A 25,275-nucleotide genomic window follows, 5' to 3' on the forward strand; every position below is an offset into this window, starting at 1 on the left:
TGTAATATCATGAATACTTATTCTCACCAAATAAGAGAGACCTAATAGTGGAAGGAAAAAAAGTCATTCTTGGGAAGGTGTGTTTTTCCTTCTGCACCATTTTGTTCTCCAATTTTTCAACCTCTGAGGGGTTCATGGTTATCTCATACCCAGAATACCCTGAAAAGTAAAGTCATAGTATAAAAAAACAGAAAACTGCTTCAAAGTACATGAATAGTACATGAAAAAGAGAAAAGAGATTAAAATGTCTTTAAAATTTTACCTCTTCACCCTTCTAGTGTGGCAAACAGACAAGGTAAAACATTTTGCTTAAGTAGTAGTAAGTCTAATTTGGTCCATATGATGTTTACTAACTGGAAACTATTGCATTACATAAATTCTATCTTTGTCTGAAGCCATTATGTTGAAATATCACTTTTATAGTGTTCTCATTTTGTAAGCTTGGGGTTACCTTGAAAAGTGAAATCACTGTCCAAAAGTAATGAACTAGACAGGCATTGTATGAAGTAAGAGTAGAAGAAACAACAATACACTGTATTACAATTCCTTAACTGCTCCTCAATAATGTGCTGACCCTCTACTGTTCAGAAAGAAGACAGGGCCAGGAGCCATTCCTCACCTAGGTTAACTATCAGCACTCCCATAAGCCAGTTAAAGGAGCCTTACTGAGTCCCTTGAGATTGCAGAAAGAAGATTAAATCTCGGTTCCTCATCTTTTCCAATATCAACACACTTCCAAGTGGAAGGCAAATTTTATTTTTTCTTTACATTTTTCATGAATAGAGAAGTAATAAATTTCTCTGGAGTTATGACTGAGAAAGGTCTTATATGCCAGAACACCATATGGAATCAGATGGCAAGAAATAGAAAGCCTCAGATTCTTAGGGATTGTGGTGGTTAGGCTAAACAGTCAACTGGGCCAGGTAATTTTGCCCAGTTGCTTCATCAAGCAAGCACTGGGCTAATTGTAATACAAGGACATTTATGGACTTTAATCATCAGTGAATGATTGCATAGATGGTCATTTACATCTATAGTCAACCAAGGAGATTGCCATCAGCAATGAGTGGTGTTCTGTTCAATCAATTGAATGCCTTAGTAGGAGATGTGATTTTAGCATTCAGAAAGAATTTTCCAGCTCGAGTTCAGACAGCCAATATCTCTCCTGGGAACTCATCAAAGATCTTTATTGGAGCCCCTGATTTGCAGCCTGCCTGCAGAATTTGGACTTGTGCATTCCCATGGTCACATGAGAGAATTTTAGAAAATTTCATACTATTTACAGATATCTCCTGTTAATTCTGTTTCCCTGGAGAAGCCTGACTAATACAGCTTGGTACCAGAAGTGGGGTGGTTCTTGAGAAACAGAATCTTAAATATGGGATTTCTGAAGTGATTCTGGGAGCTGTGTCATTCTCTCTCTACTCTAATTGGATTCAAGGGTACTAATGGTTCCCTTTCTGATAATCCAGAGGCCACCGCCTTTCCGTAGTGTGGTTGGCAATGGAGATACACAAAATATCACCACTGGATTCCCCTACTTCCATGCTTATAAGAGGCAAAAAATCTAGGTGAGAGTGTTTTCAACACCTTAACAGAGTTTTGCAGGATCAAAAGGTACAATGATGTTGGCTGACTCAGCCTAGATACTCTGGATACAGTTACAAAAGAAAGTGATGAGCTAAAGGCTTCAAATTTGCAACTAAAATGCTACATGAATGATGTGAAAGTTTCTATGCATGATCTGAAAGAAAATCTTGTTTCATATAGCCATGGACTTGAGATCTCTGAAAACCAGACTCAAAATCTCATTGTACAAGTAGCAGAGTTACAAAGGAAACTAATCTCAACCTCGCTTGGTGTCTGCTCTTGAACTGAAGGCATTGATTACAAAGGAGTGGAACCCTGAGGATTGGGATGGAGACTTATGGGTTGATGATGATATCAGTGGGAAAATTGGAACCCTAAATTCTGCTGAGACTTTGCCAGATAAACCTTTGATGGCCTGCCCCAGGGAGTCCAGACTTCCTTCCATCCCTGAAGTGGGTACCAGCCAAACTAAAGCCTGCACTGCCCAGCGTCCTGCCTGCCCCAGGGAGTCTGAACCTCCTCCCAGCCCTGAGGCAGATACCAGCCAAATGCAAGCATGTACTGACCAACCTTCACCTTGCCCTGAGGAATCTGCTTTCCAACCCCTCCAAAGGAATGTTCTGAGGTCAGTAACTTGAAAGGCATTTCTAATCCTTCTCCTTACCATCCCCGCTACCCCTTTTCTCTTCAAGACCTATTACTAGAAGAAAATCACAACAAGCCCCAAAGGCGAAGTACAAAGTGTGACCCATGAAGAAGTACACTATACTTTAAAAGAATTGCATGAGTTTTCCTACTTATATGGACAGAAATCAGGAGAATATGTGTGAGAAAGGATACTAAGGATATGTGATAGTGGTGGAAGGAATATATAGTTGGATCAGGCTGAATTTATTGATATGGGTCCACTAAGCAGAAATTCAGAATTTAATGCTGTAGCTTGACAGGTTAGAGGGGGCTCTAACAATTTGTATGGGTGGCTGACTAAAACATGGACCAAAAGATGGCCTAGAATGTCTGCATTGAGATGCCTGATTTTCCCTGGTGTACAGTAGAAAGGGAATTCAAAAGCTCAGAGAGGAATACTAGAATGGATTTACCATTTAAGGCCTGCCCACCCACCCCAGGAATGTCTAGAGGACATGCCTTTAGCCAGAACTGTGAGGAATAAATTTGTAAGAATAACTCCATCTTCCCAGAAGACCTCTGTGGTGCTTGTCTCTGTGGTCCAGATATTACTGTAGTAACTGCTGTAATGGAACTAGAATCCTTAAACATTATGGGAATGATTGGATCTTGGACTGGTAAATGTCAAATGTCAGCAGTTAATCATCAAAGACAAGGTGAGCGTTGGTACTGCAATGAAAGACAGCCTTAAAGCGGCAACCAAGAGATCTATGTATCTTTAAAAAAAAAAAGGACAATTAAAAATTTTTTTTAAAATAGAGAGTCTGAATTGCATAGAGCTATGGAGTCAGCTAATACAGCATAGGGTACCTAGAAGTGAAATAAATGGGCAGCCTACTAAATTCCTACTTGATCTGTATAAGCAGAAGAGGTCTAGGTCAAGTGAACAAAATCCTAACTTGAATTACAGACATAGAGAATCATGGCCTCTTAATCAATTTCCAGACATGAGACAATTTAAAGACCCAGAGCCCCTTAAATGAGAAAAAGACCAGGTCCCTTGGGGAAGGATCCTGTTACACTGCCAAAAATGTATACTGTTACTACTCCTCCCAGCTTTCCCCAAGGGAACCTACAACCTTTTACCAGACTAACTGCACACTGGGGAAAAGGAAATGATCAGACATTTTAGGGATTATTAGACTGGGGGTTATTAGACACTGGCTCAGAAGTGACATTAATTAATTCCAGGAGACCTAAAACATCACTTTGGTTCACCAATCAGAGTAGGGGCTTATGGAGCTCAGGAGATTGATAGAGTTTTAGCTCATGTCATTCTTACAGTGGATTCTGTGGGTCTCTGGACCCATTCTATGGCTCCCAGTTCTGAATGCATAATTGGAATAGACCTACTCAGTAACTGGCAGAATCCCTACATTGGAACTCTGACTTGTGGAGTGAAGGTTATTATGGTAGGAAAGGTCAAATGGAAGCCACTAGAACTGGCCCTACCTAGCAAAATAGTAAATCAAAAGCAATACCAGATTCCTGGAGAGATTTCAGAAATTAGTGCCAACATCAAGGATTTAAAGGATGCAGTGGTGGTGATTCCCACCATATCCCCGTTCAACTCTATTTGGCCTGTGCAGAAAACAAACTGATCTTGGAGGATGACAGTAGATTATTGTAAACTTAATCAGGTGGTGATTCAAATTTCAGCTGCTGTCCCAGATGTGGTATCATTGCTTGAGCAAATTAACAAATCACCTGACACCTAGTATGAAGCTATTGATCTGGAAAATGCTTTTTTCTCAATTGCCATTACTTAAGTACTACCAGAAACAGTTTGCTTTTAGCCTTCAAGGCCAGCAATATATCTTCACTCTCCTGCCTCAGGGAGATATCAGATCTGCAGCCCTATGTCATAATATTGTCCACAAGGGCCTTGATTGTCTCTCCCTCCCACAAGACATCACACTGATCCATTATATTGATGATATGTCGATAGGACCTAGTGAGCCAGAGCTAGCATGACTCTAGCTTATTGGTAGCACATTTGTGTGAGAGATGATGGGAGATAAATCCAACAAAAATACAGTGACCTTCCACCTCAGTGAAATTTCTAGGTGTCCAGTGGTATGGGGCATGTCGAGATATCACTTCTAAAGTGAAGGATAAGCTGTTGCATCTGGCCCCTCCTATGACCATAAATGAGGCACAACACTTAATTGTTCTCTTCAGATTTTGGAGATAACACATTCCTCATTTGGGTGTGCTACTCTGGCCCATTTACTGAGTGACCAGAACAGCTGCTAGTGTTGACTGGGGACCAGAACAAGAGGCTCTGTGACAGGTCCAGGCTGCTGTGCTAGCTGCACTACCACTTGGACCATATGATCCATCAGATCCAATGATAGTGGAAGTGTCAGTGGCAAATAGAGATGCTGTCTGGAGCCTTTGACAAGCCCCCATAGGAGAATCACAACACAGACCTTAAAGATTTTGGACCAAGCCCTGCCATCCTCTCCTTTTGAAAAACAGCTTTCAGCCTGCTACTAGACCATAGTAGAGACTGAATGCTTAACCATGGGCCATCAAATTTCCATGAGACCTAAGTTGCCTATCATGAGTTGGGAATTGTCTGACCCACCAAACCATGAAGTTGGGCATGCACAACAGCACTCCATAATAGAATAGAAGTGGTATATATGAGAGAGGGCTCAAGTGGGTCCTGAAGGGGAAGTAGACCAAATGACCAATTGGTCACCAATTCTACCATATTACCTTCTTTTTCCCACAGCTTTGGCCTCTTGGGGAGTTCCTTACAGTTGACTGAAGAACAGAAAAGTCAGGCCTGATTTACAGATGGTTCTGTATGATACACAGGTACTGTTTGAAAGTGGATAGATGCAACACTGAAGCCCCTTTCTAGGACATCCCTGAAGGACACTGGTGAGGGTAAATCCTTGCAGTGGGCAGAACTTCAGGCAGTATACCTGGTTGTTCATTTTGCTTGGAAGAAGAAATGGCTCAAGGTGCATTGTGCACTGATTCATGGGCTGTTGCCAATGGTTTGGCTGGATGGTCAGGGACTTGAAAGGAATGTGATTGGAAAATTGATGATGAAGAGGTATGTGGACAGACCTTTTTTGAGTGGGCAAAAAATATGAAAATATTTGTGCCCCACATGAATGCTCACCCGAGGATGACTTCAGTAGAGGAAGATTTTAATAAATGGATAAGATGACCTGATCTGTGGCTAATGCTCAGCTTCTTTTCCTAGCCACTCATGTAATTGCCCAATGAACTCATGAACAAAGTGGCCATGGAGGTAAGGATGGAGAATATGCATGGGCTTAGCAACATGGATTTTCTCTCACTAAGGCTGACTTGGCTACAGCAGCTGCTGAATGCCCAGTCTGACAGCAGTAGAGGCCCACACTCAACCCCCATTCCAGGAGATGATTAGCCTGCTACCTGGTGGCAGGTTGATTACATTGGACCACTTCCATCATGGAAGGGACAGCAATTTGTTTTAACTGGAATAGACACATACTCCAGATATGGGTTTGCATTCCCTGCATGTGAAGCTTCTTCCAAAACTACCATCCATGGACTTACTGAATGTCTTATCCACTGACATGGCATTCCATACAGCATTGTTTCTGATTGAGGAACACATTTTACAGCAAATGATGTGCAGGAATGGTCACATGCTCATGGAATTCACTGGTCTTACCATGTTCCCCATCATCCTGAAACAACTGGATTGATAGAATGGTAGAATGGACTTTTGAAGACTCAATTATGATGTCAACTAGATAGCAATACATTGCAGGGCTGGGGCAGTGTTTTCTAGGAGGCTGTCCACTCTTATGGTGCTGTTTCTACCATAGCCAGGATCCATGGGTCCAGGAATCAAGGAGTGGAAATGGGAGTGACACCACTCACTATCACTTCTAGTGATCCACTAGGAAAATTTTTGCCTACTGTTCCTGCAACCTTAAACTTTGCTGGTCTACAGGTCTTAGTTCCAAAAGGAGGAGTGCTTCCATAAGGGAACGAAACAGTGATTCCATTGAACTGGAAGTTAAGACTATCACCTGGCCACTTTTGGCTCCTTGTGCCTCTGAATCAACAGACAAACAAGGGGATTACTATACTGACTGGGGTGATTGATCCTCAGTATCAAGGGTAAATAGGACTACATCTACATAGTGGGGGTAAAAAAGAGTTTGCCTGGAATATAGGAGATCCTCTAGGGTGTCTCTTAGTACCGTCATGCCCTGTGATTAAAGTCAATGCAAAATTGCAACAACCCAATACAAGCAGGACTAACAATGGCCCAGAATCTTTAAGAATGTAAGTTTGGGTCATCCCACCAGGCAAGGAACAATGGCCAGCTGAGGTGTTTGCTGAGGACGATGGGAACATGGAATGGGTCGCAGAAGAAGGTAGTGATAAATATGAACTTTGACCACATGACCAGCCACAGAAACAAGGACTATACTAACCATGACTATTTCTTCTTTGTTTTGTTATGAGTGTGATTGTATATGTACAAAAAATGAATATCATTCTTTTCTTCCCTTTTTCTGTTATCATATGATATGTTATATTAGTATCAAGTTGTAACCTTTAAGAATGTGAAGTTTAAGAGTGAATACCACCCAAGGACTTGCACCTTATTCTGTAGGAAATTAGTGCACTTCCTGTTGTATACAGGACAGCTGAGTATTGTTAGGCAGAAATTTATATATGTATGCCTGTTATTGTTTCTATTTAGAGACTAAGTATGATTTAAGGTGATGGATATGGCTACCAAGTTGGCAAGGGGTGGACTGTGATGGTTAGGCTAATGTGTTAATTCAGCCAGGTAATTGTGCCCAGTTGTTTGGTCAAGAAGCCCTGGGCTAATTATAATACTAAGACATTTATGGACTTTAATCACCAAGGTCTTGATTGCATAGATGGTTGATTACATCTACAATCAACCAAGGAGATTGCCATCAGTAATGAGTGATATTTTATACAGTCAGTTGAATGCCTTAAAAGGGGAAGTGATTTCAGCATTCAGAGACTTTTCTAGCTAGACGTCACACAACCAGCGGTCTCCTGAGAACTCATCAAGGACCTTCATCAGAGCCCCTGGTTTGCAACCTGCCTGCAGAATTTGTACTTCTGCATCCCCACAGTCACGAGAGAATTTTAGAAAATCTCATACTATTTACAGAAATCTCCTGTTGAGTCTGTTTCCCTAAAGAACCCTAATACAGGGATATAATGTGAAAAAGGAAATCATCACAAAAGGAGAAATTCCATAAAGAACAAATACCTAATTATCCCACAGTCTCTCTCTCATAGCAATTCTTCATTCTCCAATTGAAGCTCGAGAAAATAATGCAGGAATGGGTGCTTATGCCTAAGAATCATCTTCTTCTCTCTACCATCTGAGTAATTGTCACTTCCTCAAACTACTGTTCCTACTGCCTGACACAGTCCTTTCTTTTCTGAAGAGAAGAAACATTCTGGTCACATCAGGGGTTGTATTCTGCAAGCAGTTTAGGGCTTTCATCCAGTGTTGGGTTCCTCTTCCCATAAATAGATCTTGCCACAAGGGATGGAAAGCAATTTACTATTGAGTATCTAACATAAGCTGGTACTATATAATTGCTTTTATATACTTCATCTTATTTAATCAACAGAACCACCATCCAAGGTGGTCTCATTACACCAGGAAACAGAAGTTCTGGAGAAAGTTATTTACTTTCTTAAGGTAATGGAGCCTGTGAGAACTCCATGTTTTTATAGAAACCACACATATAACTACCTTCTATTCCCAAGATTGTTAGGTCAGAAACTTTTGGGAGTCTTCTTGGAATGGACCTAACACTTGGTCCTTCCATTAGTATTCCAGATGGAACAGGAAGAGAATTACAAAGCAAAGGATGAGAAGATGGAGGTGCTGCAAAAATGTTAAGACATGAACTACAAAAGAAAGTGCAAGAGAGAGGCAGATTATGCCCCCACTGATCGCATAGCAGAGAAGGTTATAAGAGCATAAAACAATTCAGTTCTGATAAGTAGACCTAGGATATAGGTCTATTCCCCATGGAATTTGTGAGGGAAAGAGCCACACTTCTAGACATACTGTTGGAATGATCAAAGATGTCTTAGTGAAGAATTGAAAGACTAACAGACCCTTGCCTAGATCGAGGGGTATCTGGGAAGAATAATCATCATGAAACTTATTGCAGTCTTTCACAATAGGACATGTTTGTCTGTTTTTAAAATATTATGTAATTAAAAAATTTTTACGCTAGGTACTTATCCTTACTGGCATTTCAACAACAGGTTTTATGTGGTTAGCTGCTTATTTGTCATATACACATGGGTAATTTACTTTTTCAGTTGATCTGCATTCCTTAAAAGGCCACATCTACTAGTATTAGTCATCAGTTTTTGCATGGTTGATAGAGCCATTCCCAATGTCAAATTATGATGAGCTGAAATCACCTCAGTTTTTCCAAATGTCTCTCTGTAAAGCACATTCACACAAATGCAGATTGCAGTGACTGACTTGGAGCAAAATAACATTGCACCTTGTTATATTTTCCCAAGAATTAAATAACTGTTGTATCTAAATAAATACATAATATTATATATTTCTGAAGATTAAAATTTCCCTATTTTGATCTCTTCCTCACAAAATGAGTAAATAAGTACAGATTAGAAATAAAATTTAAAATGTACATTTCTTTATTACAATAGACTGCACCTAGATAGAAGCAAAATGTGTACAGTGGCCTACTCTTCCAGATTTTCATGCTAGTTTATGAGATAAGAGTTTCTACTGGGACCTAGTGAGAGTCCCACAGCATCACTGAACCTTTATTAGTCTGGCTATTGATAAATCCCAAACAGCTTAATTTCTATATTTTCCCAGTCGAACATTTCCTATTATTGGATATCTTAAAAGCAAGAATTCGTCACATTAATGAAAAGAGAAGAAGTTTATGGCTAAAGCCTCTGTCTTAGGTGGGCTGATAGGCAGAGCAGTTCAGACCATTTTGGCTGCAGTTAGCCACATGCCAATGTCAGACCCCAAAGGTGGGTGAACTCCCTGAGTGAGGGAGAGAGAGGTGAGGTGGGAGCAACTGAACAGCAGACCAATGTAAAATGAGTCTAGGCACATAGGCTGCTACCAGCTCTATGGGAATCTGATACTGAAACACGGGTAGAACCTAAACTCCATCCTCTTCAGATCAGGGATGTATTCAGTGCTTGCAGTTCAGCCTATGGACAGTGGATGGTTTAGCTGGAGAGAGATAATGAGGAAGCAAAACTAGTGATGCAGGCCTAACTTTGAGTTTCTCCAGTAAGACCCAGGAAGAACATGCCAAGAGCACTGAGAAAAGAAGTCAAATGATGCTTCTGCTGAATAAAGAAAAGGGCTCTTTTTCCATCAAATTGCCCCTTTGTTACTTATCACTTACAAACTCAGATTTCACTTATTTAAGTTAAAATGTGTGATGAACCCCCTATTTGAAGTCACTTTAATTAGTCAGCATTCACTCTAGGATAGTCATTACATTGGAAGGAGACTATCTGGGCTCAAAATCTAGCTCTACCACTTATCTCTTGTGGGATCTTAAATAAGTCATTAAAACTTTGTGAGCCTCAGTTTCCTCATCTGAAAAATGGAGAAAATAAGTTATCTACCTCACTAGGCCCTTGTGACAAATTAAATTATCCATATAAAGAGCTAAAAGAGTACCTGAAATATTTGAAGGTTTATCAAGAGATAACATTGATTGCTGTTGCTATTGTTTAGAAGTGATCACAGGGTTGTTTTGTTGTGTTTTTTAAGGAAGCACGAGGGATTGAACCTCATACAAGGGAAGCAGGCGTTCAACCACTTAGTTACAAATTGATAGAACTTTGGGCCTAGAAATTCATTTGGATGGTAAGAAAATTAGGGATTCATGGACAAAGTTAAACAGCCTCTAAAAGTTCCATTAAGCACCTGTAAATTTGCAAAGAAATAAACTGCCTGAAAGAATTAAAAAGCTAAAATTCATTTTTCCTGTCCCTAGATAGAGTCAGGTATAGAGAAATAAAAGTCAGCAAAGAATGAAGTAGATTGTGCATATCTGCCTCCAACTTTGAAACATGAGGCAATTGGGTGTATTCACGATAGGAGCTCTTCTTTCTTCAGCCAAAACAAGTTGGTAAATGCAAGTGCCCAAAACCACAATCTGAACATAGCCTGTGACACAATCTGGACATTGCCAGTGCTGAGATCAGACTTGGAAAGGACAATTCTCTCCCTCTGAAAAATCTGAACTGGTTGGAAAAGGCTAATAGAAAGAGCACCACCAAATTCCATGATCTTCCACACCAAAGTGACCAAAAGAGCCCCTGATCTAATTGCTTCAGGAAACCAAAGGGGACACCTCCTGGCTTTGTCATAAGACCATATGAAACAGAGAGTAAAGGAACAAACACTTACAAACCTCTGAGAGGGAGTATTCCACAGCTCAATTGATATGACATAGACATGGGTTTTTCTTCTTAAAATAAATTTAAATATGGCTACTTGATTTGTACTTGAATTCCAAAACCTTGTAGCCTTTTCACCTGATGTAGGCAGTTTGACAGAGTTTTATTTGAAATGGGAACTATATATTTATCTGAATGCCATTTTGTGCACACATCAGAGAAGGGCTGGTTACCCTTGCCTACAAAAGAGCTTCCTAAATGTTAATGTAAAAAATTTTGAGTGAAGAATTTAAAAAATGATTTAAACAATAACCACTTGGTTTTGAGAGAGTGTACAGATGCCCAAGGTGAATAGTTTGAAACATCCATTCAGACATGCTTCTTAAAACCATCCATTTCATTACCTCGAGCTCAGAAACACCGTCCTTTGCCATTTGGCATTCCAGGAACTGCTAGGCCTGAAAGGGAAAGGCAGGAGAGCAGGACTCTGGGCTAAGGATAAAACAGCGAGCCAAAGTTTCTTGCTCCATAAGACTCAGGCTTTTGGAATTCTTAGAGCTCTTATACCACATATCAAGATTCCCCTAAACTGGTTGCTCAAAAAAATGGAAAAGAATTGATCTTAATTGAGCTGATACTCTGAGACAGGCACCTTTGGCAGGTGTTTTTCACAAATTATCCCAAGCAAACTTCATGGCAATTCTGTCAGATAAATCCGAGGAGATAGCGGGATAAAGTAACTTGCTCAAGATCACACAGTCAGTAAGGCCAGGCTGGTCTTCATCTAGTCTAAAACCTGTTCTCATTACATCATATCCTAATTTCTCTTCCTTGTATTCCTTGCCTCTGAATAGTGGATGTGGAAATGTCTCTATTTGTCTCAGCTCTCTTATGTTAGACATTGCCATACTAAATATGTGACCTCACTCAACAGGTAGCAGGAGGGCTGCCAGGGCAGCTGGAACGGTGAGAGCAAGGACAAGGGCATTTCCTTGATCAGACTGAAACTTGCTCAACAAGACATATCGGAATAGGAAAAAAAATCCTAATTTCTTCAAAATAGTCAGTGATGACATAAAATAAAGGCAAATATTTGGATTGGCCCCAGCTATTAATATGATTCTTGGAGGACAGGACCACAGGAGGGTGGGAAGAATTACATTCACAATCACTTGTAGAGTGATAGTCCTTTGGACGTTAGATAAGCAAGAAAATCTATCCTTAACCCTTGTGGATGAGGCTCCTTCCACTCACCAGGGAAAGCTTTTGGGGGAGAGTCTTGACAAGAGCATTTTTCTGGGATGATTCCCCTAAGGTTTGGAGTGGGAAAGGAAAGAAAATCTAAAGTTGCCTTCACCATCTCCCAGTCTCCTCTCCTAGGTACCTCACAGTTGTCTTATATTTCTTGGGGATTTTTCCATGCAAGGCATCAAGAAATTTGATTTTTCTCCTGGCCTGTAAATATAAATTAAGTTACCTCTTACATTCCCATGAAAATCACTATTTCCTCTAGGAAGAACTTCCTGACCTGTCTAGGATGTTAGATGACCATCCACTGTACCCTAACACCAGCCTGAAGATGTCTCTAAACTATCTCTATTAGAATATATTATGCATTAGTCATCATAAATATAAGAACCTTTTCATTAATATAAAGAAAATATGCATATTCATGGATTTCATTCCTATGACGGTGCCATCTTCTTCTATTATTTGGGAATTTAGTTCCATCAGCCTAAAGAGTTTCATAAAATTTATCCTTACCTCATTTAGACTTTTTAAAAATGTTGTGACAGTGATTGATGGTAAAAATGTTACAAACCTATCAGCAAAGCATAATAATTTGAGTTGTTATGAACATTATATTAACTTTCCACTACTGTGTAACAAATTAACATAAACTGAGCAGGTTGAAACAGCACCCATTTAATATATCACAGTTGTGTATATTAGAAGTCCAGGTAGGCTTGGCTGGGCACTGTGCTCAGGCTCTCATGCTTAAGCTCACTTCCAGCTGTGGTTCTTATCTGGAAATCAGGGTCATCTTCCAAGCTCATTGGCAGAACTAATTTCCTTCTTATGTTTTCCATGTGGCCCCCTTCAGCTTCAAGTAAGCAACAGGGGGTGGAGTCCTCATGCTTTAGTTCTCTCTGGCTTCCTCTTCTACTACCAGCCAGAGAAAACTCTCTGCTTTTAAAGGGCTCATACAATCTGTAAGGCCTACCTGGACAATTGCCCTTTTACTCTGTAATCTAACAGAATCATGACCATAACACCAGGGGACAAGGCCATGAGTGGGCACCATCTTGAAATTCTGCCTAAAACACAACCATGATTGTGATATTTTAATCAAATGTATCTGCATTTATTTTCATCCTTTTGATATAACAAGGATATGATTTGTTATGAGGGAGGTTTAGAATTGAGAAATGCAGTCTGCAATCCTGAAGCAGTTAGAAAATGACTGACTCAATGGAATCAGTCCATGGTCTTGATGAGGAAGTATAACTAACCACATGAGCAAATCAGCCATCCCCACGGAGCAAGCAATAATAAACAAGGCCCCAATTTCAGAGGCAGAACGTGATGCTGACAATTCCATTAAAGTACAACCAAAAGTAAGGTTGTAATCACCATTTGAGTGGAAACTTAGCTATTCTGCTGTCAAACCACAATTTCTGTTACATTGTGCAAATTAGAGTTTCTGAGTTAAATATGATTAAGTTGCTTTCCTGACTATAATAGAGGGAAACGTCAGTTATTTCTCTGTGTAGTTTTCTATTTATTGTTATAAAACTATACCAATTATAATCATTTTAACAATATTTTGAATGTTTTCAAACTTATATATTTAGCTTATGAGTTAAGAAGAGAGAAAATCAATAACAAATGAACCTATATAATTTTATTTGGCTCTTACAGAGCTAGATCTGGAAGAAAAAAGATGCACTAAATCAGGAGTTGGATTTATGAACTAGACTTACAGAGAATACAGAGGGATATGAAACCCATAGAAGAAAAAGACAAAGTCACCAACGATAGTTGCTTTTATTTAGAAGTTAGTCCCTTTACAGTAAATCCTTTGAAGGAAGGAACTGATTGTGTCTTAAGTTATCTTTTCATCCCCCAGGAACAATGCTGAATTACATGACTTCACTATGGTAAGTGCACAAAAAAATATTTGTTGAATCACAAATACATAAATATTCATTAAAAACTTCATTAAAATAATTTTTACAGTGAAAAATTAAAACTAATCTTAGTTTTCAAAAAGAAAGAACTATTTTAAAATATTATGCAGCCTTTAAATTATGTTAAGGAAGTATATGATATATAGTGACAAAAATTGTAATAGAATTTACAGGAGAAAAAGGCAAGTCATTGAACAGTATGCACATAATATTTCATTAATTTATATATATATATATATATATTTAAATACTGTATTTGGTAAAAGATAAACACCAACATACAACATTGATTATCCTTGGGGGTCAGATTACAGGTCGTTTTTTTTCTTTTCTTCCTTGAGATTTTCTGTAATTTCTGAATTTTATTCCTTGTCACCAAATTTGAAATAATCAAAGTAACTGAAAATAAAATAGAAAATAAAGTTTGAATTACAAACTAGAGCATTCAGCTGAACATAGTTGATAGTTTGCCACAGACAAGTCATTTCCTTCTTTTCGGTAGCATTGATTTCATTAACATGCGTTTTTTTTCCCAACTGAGATGATACAATGTAATATTCTTTCCTATACCAAACACTGAGCTATAGGAAAATGGAATGCCAGAGCATCTGCAGATCAGGAAATCAAGTCATGGAGCAGAACTTATGTAAGATTCTAAATTTTGTCATTTTCTGATCAGTTACTGTCCTTAAAATAATATACATATAATCCTCTCTCTCTAGTCCTCAGTGCCTATGAAGAGGAAGGCATTATCACCAAATGTCCTTTAAATAATGAAAGAAGATCAATCACTCCAAATTACTTGAGATTAGGTTTTAGAATCCTTCCCCGGAGTAGAAACCTTTCCCTCAAAATTAGCTTCCTTACTGGCACCCAGGTTAGGGTTGGAAAGCAGAGCTTGTGGTTGACCGGTTCTCAGCAAGGACCAAAAAGCACCATTAACATCAAGCTGTTCTAATCTTGCCCTAACCCCCTTCATCTTCTTTCAAACTTCTGTTTTTGCTTAGATTTCTCTGAAACCCTTAGAAAAATTCCTTATAAAACAAGTGGGTACCTGACTCATTGGCCTATTTCCTCTGTTTTCCACCCAAGTGGTAAACAATGGCTCTATTCAAATGTGTACCATCTGTGAGCTGGGAACCTGCGTGCAGACAAAGCTCATTGTCTCAGGGCAGATTGCCAGATTCAAGCTCTACTCTGCTCACCTCCCTGGTTCTTTTTTCCTGTTGTAAGGGGCTCTTGACAGAATGCAAAGCATTCTCATGGTCCTCTGACCCTGTAGCTCACTGTCTCCTTTTCCCTCAGCTCCTGATGGAATACTACCCTAAACTCTCATGTCAGTGCATTTGAAAACAGCCTTTCAAAAGACACTAGAAACAACTAGAATACTGAGCCAGAGTCCTGGGATTTTTCCATAAGGACTACGAGGATTTGTTTACAGTATTTTAAAAATCTGTGCCCTAATCCTCCTCTCAAGCTATTTTGTTTGTAGATGGTATTGCCAAGGAAGACAGCTCTGCAAAGTTAAGGACATGGCAAGCCTTGGGAAATCTAAACTAGTTTAATGGGGCATGAATACAATAGCAGGAATTAGATTGTGGGACCAGAGGAACAGGAAAAAATTCCAAATTCGAAGGGAACAGATAAGGCAATAACAACTGACCCAAAATGATGGAACAGTCCGAAAGATGGAGAGACACTGAGGAAATATACACATTCAACTTCAGGCAGGAATCATAGGATAAACTTTTGCAAATTGAGTAGGTCCTCCTTCCCCAAGAATTTCTTGTTTTCTGAGAAACCCTGTCAACTTCCCCCTCCATGAAAAAAATGGTGAGTAAAAATGTGAATTTAAAGAGAAGGTAAGGAATACAACTAAAACTTTTAAAATAATTATGATGTTCCAGTTATTATACTGGGTATGTTTACTTTTTAAAATTATTTCATCAATTACACAAGATCAGGGTTCTTATCCCCATTTTTACTGATAAGAAAATCATAGTTTATGGAGGTTAAATAAATTGTTCATGGTCACAGGACACACAGACTAACACTAGGATTTAAAATTAAGTGGTGTGATTGCAAAGCCATGAGAGAAATTCATTTATTAATACTTCTTTTTATACAACTTCCTTCCCTATTGATATTAGAGCACCATATCCTCTAGATTCTCCCTCTTCAATCTCTTAAATCCATCCTCTTCTATTCAACCCACTACCCCCACCTCACCTCATACTTACCAAGTTTTCTGCAAAAACCTACTAAATGACTTCTGTGCCTCCAGCCTTGATCCCCTTCCCAATCTTTTCCCATCCTCTCCTCACTCCTTCCTTCCTTTCTAAGTAAGCCTGATCATCTCCAGCATGCTAATAACACTCTAGTGACTTCCCACTATCCTATGAGTAACTCCTTGCCCTCAAATCTGGAACTGCTTACCCCTGACCTTCACTTTACACTTTCTGCTCATATCTAAGCTCCAGCTGCATAGGACTTCTTTAATTTTCTCAAAACTATAACATTGTATTCTAGGTCAAGGCCCTTTCCCATGCTGTTTCATCCAGCTATAACATACTCTCTTCCTCTTTGCTTAATCTGGAAATTCTCAAAATTTTTTGTCTCAGGAACCCTTCACAGTCATGAAAATTATTAAGGATCCACAGAGTTTTTCTGTATTTATATATTATAAACCAAAACTGGGAAATTTTAAACATACTTAATGCATTTAAAAATAACAATGAAGGAGGGGCAAGATGGCATTGGATAAAGTGGTCCCACATCATCTCTCCTACAAAAAACGGCTGAGTGGGGGCAAAATCCTGCCTGAGTGAGTTGTTTTGGGAACACATAAAGCAAGAGGCTTCAGGGCATCGATCTAGAGAGAGCAGGACAGAAAGAACAAAACCATGAGTTTCTAGCTCTTCAGGCAGAAACTATGGGATGGCTAAGCCCCTCCCTCAGGGTAGGAAGCCTCGACTCACCCGGTTCACCCAGCTGGAGGAGACTAACTCCAAGAGTGGGAGGTTTGGGTGAAGGGTGGAGAGGGATCTCCAAAGTGCAGTTTCAAATGTCTGGACCCCCTTTTTTGAGCTTTGAGGAGCATACCAGCTGGCTTGAGGAAGAAGGGAGAGGTGAATCTGCTGAGGCAGCTTGATTTACCTGACCTCCCCGGGAGAGGGAAAATTGGTCTGGGAAGTGTTTAATAAGCTTCCAAGAACATATTTAGGGTTCCCGCATTGTGTGTGTGCTGACTCTCAAAGAGACTGAGAGTCATTTTTTTCTGTGGTGAGTTAAGTCACCAGGGTCCCATTGAATTTCAAAAGGGAACTCTCACAGGCTATTGCTTCCTGCTACCCTGGGAGAGAAAGCAGTTAGAAAAAATGGGGGGGGGGGGGGCGGTGCGGGGAGGACAGATTCTTAATCAACAGTTAATCCTGACCCAGGGACAGGGGCTCTTTCTGAAGAGCTAATTCAACCCAACAAGAAAGTTTAGCTCAGTGGAGGAGTTTCACCCTTGAATATACAAGGTCTCTAGTTCTATTCCCAGCTCCTCTTAAAGTAGTGAACCGCTGGGATATTACACATCTAGCTGATATTTTAAGACAGGGAAATCGTAGACATTATCCTTGTATTAGCTTCCCTTGGGCCTCTTATTTTTCCTAAAAAAAAAAAAAGTTTCTTTTTTACATAAATTATTTTACTCACTAAAACCCACTTAAAATCTGCAGTAAGAAAGCTGCAGGGTAAATGATTGATAAACACTGGCAGCCTGACAAGCTTAACAGGGGCTTAAGAGAGAAGTCTGTTTTTTCTTACTGTTTGGTTGACTCCTTGCTTGCAGGTTAGTTTGCTTTTTGTTTTCCTGTCTTTCCTTCCTTTTTATCCCCCCTCCCCCCCCCTCATTTTTCTATCTTTTTTAAAAATTAGGTATTGTCAGCTTGTTTGCTGTGTTTCCATTTCCTCGATTTCCTCTGTTCCGTGTGTACTGATTTCATGTACCACTGCAATCTCTTCTCCTTTGAACAACTTTCTATCTTCCGTCTTCTGTTGTTGCTATTACATTCCACCTCCCTTTGTTTAGCCCCCAATTTTTCTGGCTTTTTATTTCTAACTCTTTTATTCTGTTTTCTATCTTTTATTAACTCATTCTGTTTTTCTCCATTCTTTTCTCTTTCCCACTCTGCTCATCACACTGGCCTTTTAATTCATACTATATTCTTTTCCATATTCAGCTTCCCATTTCATTGTAGTTATTCCACTTTTTTATTCCTATAACTCTACACTGCTTACAGCGTTTAATATTCATTATCCTAGGTTGTACATGGTCCTAACTTTTGCTATCAATATTACTATTATACTTTTTCTTTTCTTACCTCATTTTTCCTTTCCCTAGCTCTAATCTTTTTCCTCCAAAGGAACTTAGGCAACAACATGGAAAACAGAATAAGAACAAAGTATCAAAGAGAAAACAACACATACACAAAAACAGCAATTAAATAAAACCTGAGACTAGAGGGAGAAGTTAATCAATTGAACAAACCCATTAAGATAAAATAATGACCAGACAGCAACAAAATATTACAAGCCATGCCAATAATCAGGAACATATGACCCAGTCCAAACAAATCAAAGCTGTCCAAACAAATATCATAGACCAACTTAATGAAGGGAAGGAAGAAAGCCTACCACATGGGAGGTCCACAGTTCAAACCCTGGGCCTCCTCGACCCATGTGGAGCTGGCCCATGTGCACTGATGATGCACGCAAGGAATGCCATGCCACACAGGGGTGTCCCCCACATAGGGGAGCCCCAGGCGCAAGGAGTACACCCTGTAAGGAGAGCCGCCCAGCACGAAAGAAATTGCAGCCTGCCCAAGAATGGAGCCACACACACGGAGAACTGACACAGCAAGATGACGCAACAAAAAGAAACACAGATTCCTATGCCGCTGACAACAACAGAAGCAGACAAAGAAGAAGACGTAGTAAATAGACACAGAGAACAGACAACCAGGGCTGGGGGTGGGGGGAGGAGTGGGAAGGGGAGAGAAATAAATAAATAAATCTTTAAAAAAAAAAAAAAAAAGAAACACAGATTCCTGGTGCCACTGATAAGGATAGAAGTGGTCACAGAAGAACACACAGTGAATGGACACAGAGAGCAGACATCTGGGGGGGGAGGGGTGAAGGGGAGAGAAATAAATAAAAAATAAATCTTTTAAAAAAACATTTGGAGAGCATACTGAAGAAATTGAAAACATACACAAAAAGATAGTGGATATGATGGTGATGAATGGCACAATCCAAAAAATAAAAAATATACTCTCAGCAAATAACAGAAGTGCAGACATCTGAAATCAAAAAGATAGTAGAATTGAAAGATAAAAAGATAGAAAAAAATCCAACAGTGACTTAGGGATTTGAATGACAACTCAAAATGCACAAACATACACATTATAGTCATCACAGAAGGAGAAGAGAAGGGAAAGGGGACAGTAGGGGTGTTGGAGGAAATAATGTTTGAAAACTTCCCAAACCTATTGAGGGAGATGAATGTACATGCTCAGGAAATGCAGCACATCCCAAACAGTATAAATCCCAAAAGGCCTACTCCAATACATATACTTGTCAAATTATCCAGTGCTCAAGACAAAGAGAAAATACTGAAGGCAGCAAGAGAAAAGAGAACCATCACATACAAGATACTCAATAAGATTAAGTGTTGATTTCTCATCTGAAACCATGAAGGCAAGAAGGCAGTGGTGTGACATAGTCAAGATACTAAAAGAAAAAAATTTCCAGCCAAGAATTCTCTATCAAGCAAAGCTGGCATTCAAAAAATGATGGAGAGTTCAAAATATTAACAGATAAACAAAAACTAAGAGAGTATGCCAATAAGAAACCTGCCCTCAAGAATACTAAAAGGAGTTCTGCAGGTTGAAAGAAAGAAAAAAACAGGAGGAGGAGAGTGTAAGAACAACTAAAGAGACATAAAGAGAAATAAAAACAACATATGGCATACACAAATCCAAAGATAATATGGCTAATGTAAGTAATTCCTTGAGAGTAATAACACTGAATGTTAATGGATTAAACTCACCAGTCAAGAGACACAGATTGGCAGAATGCATAAGGAAATATGACCCATCTATATGCTGTCTACAAGAAACCCACCTTAGGCACAGGGATTCAAGGAGATTGAAAGTGAAGAGCTGGACAACAAACTTACACGCAAACAATAACCAAAAAAGGGCAGAAGTAGCTATACTAATATCAGACAAAATACATTTTAAATACAAAACTATTGTGAGAGACAAAGAAGGACACTATATATAGTAAAAGGGGTAATGTTTCAAGAAGCAAGAACAATCATAAACATTTATGCACCTAACCAGGGTGCCTCAAAATTCATGAGGCAAACTGGAAAAACTAAGTGGAGGAACAGATGCCTCTACAATTATAGTGGGGGACTTTAATAACACCATTATAACCATTAGACAGAATATCTCAACAGAGAGTCAATAAAGAAACAAAGACTTTGAAAAATATATTAGAGGATCTGGACCTAATAACATATACAGAACACTACACCCAAATACAGCAGGATATACATTCTTCTCAAGCACACATGGATCATTCTCCAAGACAAACCACATGCTAGGCCACAGAGAAAGTCTCAATGAATTCAGAAAGATTGAAGTCATACAAAATAATTTCTCTGACCACAACCAAATGAAGCTGGAAATCTGCAAGGGCCATCAAACCAGATTAGGGAAAAAAATATGGAAGTTAAGCAAACAGTGGGTAAAGGAGGAAATCACATAAGAAATCAGTAACTACCTTGAAACTAATGAAAATGACAACACAACATTTCAAAACTTATGGGATGCAGCAAAAGCTGTACTGAGAGGGAAATTCATAGCTATAAATTCATATATCAGAAAAGAAGAAAAGGCTAAAATTGAAGACGTAACAGCACACTTGGAGGAATGAGCATATAAACAACAAACTAACCTCAAAGGAAGAAGAAAGAAACAAATAACAAAGAGCAGAGCAGAACTAAATGAAATGGAAAATAAGAAAGCACTAGAAAAATTAAAACAAAGAGCTGGTTCTTTCAGAAGATCAATAAAATTGACAAACCCTTAGCTAGACTAACAAAGAAAAAAAAAAGAGATGATGCAAATACACAAAATAAGAAATGAGAGAGGGGATATCACCACTGACCCCACAGAAAAAAAAGAGTATCATAAGAGGATACTTTGAAAAACTCTATTACAACAAGAAGGACAACTTAGAGGAAATGGACAAATTCCTAGAAATAAATAAGCAGCCTACATTGATGAAAGAAGAAATTGATGATCTCAACAAGCCAATCATGAATAAAGAGATAGAATCAGTCATTAAAACCCCCAACTAAGAAGAGACTTGGGCCAGACAGCTTCACAGGTGAATTCTACCAAACACTCTGGAAAGAACTAATACCAGTATTGCTTAAACTCTTCTAAAAAATTGAAATAGAAGGAACATTGCATAAGTCATTCTATGATACCAACAACCCTAATACCAAAGCCAAAGAGACACCACAAGAGAGGAAAAATACAGACCGATGTCTCTAATGATCCTACATGCTAAAATCCTCAACAAAATACTGGCTAATCATATTCAACAACACAGCAAACTGATTATACATCATGCCCAAGTGGGTTTCATTGCTGGTATGCAAGGATGGTTCAGCATAAGAAAATCAATCAACGTAATACACCACATAAACAGATCAAAAGGAAAAAAATCACATGATTATACATATAGATGCAGAAAAAGCATTCAACAAAATACAGCACACTTTCCTGATAAAAACACTGCAAAAGATAGGTATAGAAGAAAACTTTCTGAACATGGGAAAAGGTACGTATGAAAAACCCACAGCTAACATCATATACAATGGTGAAACCCTAAAATCTTTCCTTCTGAGATCAGGAACAAGACAATGATGCCCACTATCACCCCTCCTATTTAACATTGTGTTAGAAGTACTTGCTTGAGCACTAAGGCAAGAAAGAATGGAAGGAGGAGACTGCTTATCTACAGAGAATATTCATAAGTAGAGCACTCCATGCCACAGAGGCTGGTGCCCATCCTCCACCTGAGGCACAAGCTGCCTCAGGAGCTATCCTGTGGCTGGAATTTGAAGCTCCGCTCCAAAACACAGGGCAGAAAGAGAGAGTTGGGCACCAACTTCAGCTACTGATTGGCAGGCTAAAGTATACTCCTAAGAATAGCTAAAGTTTGACCCTGTCCAATCAGAAAGAGGCTGGCAGCTGCCATCTTAACTCTGAGCCTGGCACAAGGAGAAGCAGGGTGGGCTGAAAATCACAGTACTTTTAGGGACTGGTTTCTTTCCATTCAGACCTGATTACAGCTCTAGCACAAGCCCCAGCCCCACCTCTGGCATGGAAGAAGCTAGTGGGACCTGTGGCAGCCTCTCCAGGAAAATACAGGCCACACTGTGGAGGTCAGTGATCTTCCTACTTTGGCAGCACAAGCTGCCCCAGGAAATATTCTGTGGCTGGATTTGGAAGCTCCATTTCCCAAAAACAGGGGAGGAAGAGAGATTTCACCACTGATTCCAGCTACTGATTAGTCTGGCTAACGTATAACTCTAAGAACAGCTGAAGCTTGAACACTGTCCAAGTTGGAAAGAGGCCAGTAGCTGCCATTTTCACACCACCCCCACTGATTGAAAATCACAGTGACAGTAAAGATCAGTTTCTTTCACCCAGATTGTCCTGCAGCCCTAAGCCTACGCTTCAGCCCCACCTCTGGTGGGTAGGAAGCTGGTGGGCCCTGCACAAGCCTATCCAGGAAACTGCAGGTACATCTCACTGGCACAGACTGAATAATCAGAAGTCTACTGGGGCAACTGCATCATCTTGGACCATCATAGATGACTGCCCACACCTGCAGCTCCATCCCTGTCCCAGGTAGGGGAGAAAAGGGCATGAAGGTTCATCAGTTTCTCTGGGCAACTACAGCCTACACCCACATGACTTGGATTACTCCACACAGCTGTGGCTCTGTCCCTACTCCTGGCAAAGGGGAAAGAAGAGAGAAGCTTTATTTGTCCCTGAGACAATAACAACACTTAAGCCTCCATAGTTTATAGCACCAACTACATCCGTGGCTCCTACTACAAAACCAGCAAGGGAGAAAGGGCAGGTAACCCTAAACTAAAGAGAAAAATGGCACTCAGAATAAATATTCTAGTAAGCCAGATGTCAAGACAACAACAAAATTTACAATCCACACCAAGAAATAGGAAGATACAGCCCAGTTAAAGGAACAAGATAAGCCTTCAGATGACATATAGGAGTTGACACAACCAATCATAGATGTTCAAACAAATCTTCTTAATAAATTCAATGAGATGGCTAAAGGGATTAAGGCTATTAAGATGAAATTGGATGAACACAAAAAATAATTTGAAAGCATGCATAGAAAAATAGCAGATCTTATGAGAATGAAAGGCACAATAAATGAAATTTAAAAAACATTGGAATCATATAATAGCAGATTTGAGGAGGCAGAAGAAAGGATTGGTGAGCTTGAAGAAATGGCCTCTGAAAGTGAACATATGAAAAAACAGATGAAGAAAAGAATGGAAAAAATTGAACAAGGTCTTGGGGAACTAAACTACAGCAAGAGACATGCAAACATACATGTCATGGGTGTCCCTGAAGGAGAAGGGAAGGGAAAAGGTGTAGAAGGATTATTTGAAGAAATAATGGTAGAAATTTATCTACCCTATTCAAGGACATAGATATCCATGTCCAAGAAGCACAATGCACTCCCATCTGAAAAAATCCAAATAAACCAACTCTGAGACAGGTACTCATCAGAATGTCAAATGCCAAAGACAAAGAGAGAATTCTGAGAACAACAAGAGAAAAGCAATGCATAACATATAAGGGATACCCAATAAGATTAAGTGCTGATTTCTCACCAGGAATCATGGATGCAAGAAGAGTGGTATGCTATATTTAAGATACTACAAGAGAAAAACTTCTAGCCAAGAATTTTATATCTGGCAAGATTGTCTTTCAAAAATGAGGGTGAGTTTAGAATATTCACAGATAAACAGAAACTGAGAGAATTTGTAACCAAAAGACTGGATTTTAAGGAAATACTAAAGGATGTGCAACAGCCTGAAAAGTAAAGACAGGAGAGGGAAGCCTGGAAGACAGTCTAGAAATGAAGATTATATCAATAAAAGTAACTGAGAGTGTCAAGAGTTTTGAAAATAATATATGGCAGATAAAACACAAATATTCAGGTATAAACTTAACCAATGATGTAAACCACTTGTATTCAGAAAACTACAACTCAATGTTAAAAGAAATTTTAAAAAGACCTAAATAATTGGAAGAGCAGTCCATGCTCTTGGAAGACTAAGTACCATTAAGATGTTAATTCTACTCAAATTGATATACAGCTTCAATGCAATCCTGATAACAATTCCACCAGCATTTTTTAAATAAATGGAAAGCATGATAATCAAATTTTTTTTTTAAGTGATGGGGAAGGTGGCAAAAGGGGACAATGTTGGGTATATGGGAGTCCCCTACACTTTATATGCAACTTTACTGTGACCTAAAACTTTTTTGAAGACATAAAAAAACAAACAAACATGTAAGACACTGAGGAAGAAATGGAAAAGATTGCTTTGCCACTGTACCTACTGTACATTGCTTTGCCACTGTACATACCTATTATAGTGATAAAAGGCAAAACATCAAAAAAATTTATATTTTTCATTTTTTAATACCCCAATTTATTTTTTACTTTAATTTTTCTAAATTATTACATATTTTATTTCTTGACTTTAAAACTATCATTGCTATTTCATTTTCCTATTAATTGAATTTGACAATATATTAGGCTTCATTTTTGAAGTTTTGGATCACAGAGGGGTTCAACTATGGCAGGGAAGAGAATTGGTGTGGGGTGTCATTGATGGAGGATGCGTGGATGGGAGGGAGTTTTCCAGGGCATGCATATAGGGTATATAGATATGTTCAGATGTTCACTGGGTATTGACATAGTGGGTAGAGTTTCACACAACAACTGAGGGAGTGCTGAGTTCCCATCCTGGGGATCTCTGCCACATTCCCCAATGGAACAGCAACAATCCCCCAAGTAAAAGGACAAACACCAGTGAAGAAGGATGGTCCAATGATGGGCCTTTGATACTAATGACTATGCTTATGAGCCTGTGTGCTTGAAAGTTCAACTAGACCTAGAGCTGCAGGGTGCCTAAGAGTTACCTCCTGAGAGACTCCATGTTCCTCAAATGTGGCTACTCTCTAGC

Source organism: Dasypus novemcinctus, chromosome 3, assembly GCF_030445035.2.
Source record: "Dasypus novemcinctus isolate mDasNov1 chromosome 3, mDasNov1.1.hap2, whole genome shotgun sequence".
NCBI lineage: Eukaryota > Metazoa > Chordata > Mammalia > Cingulata > Dasypodidae > Dasypus > Dasypus novemcinctus.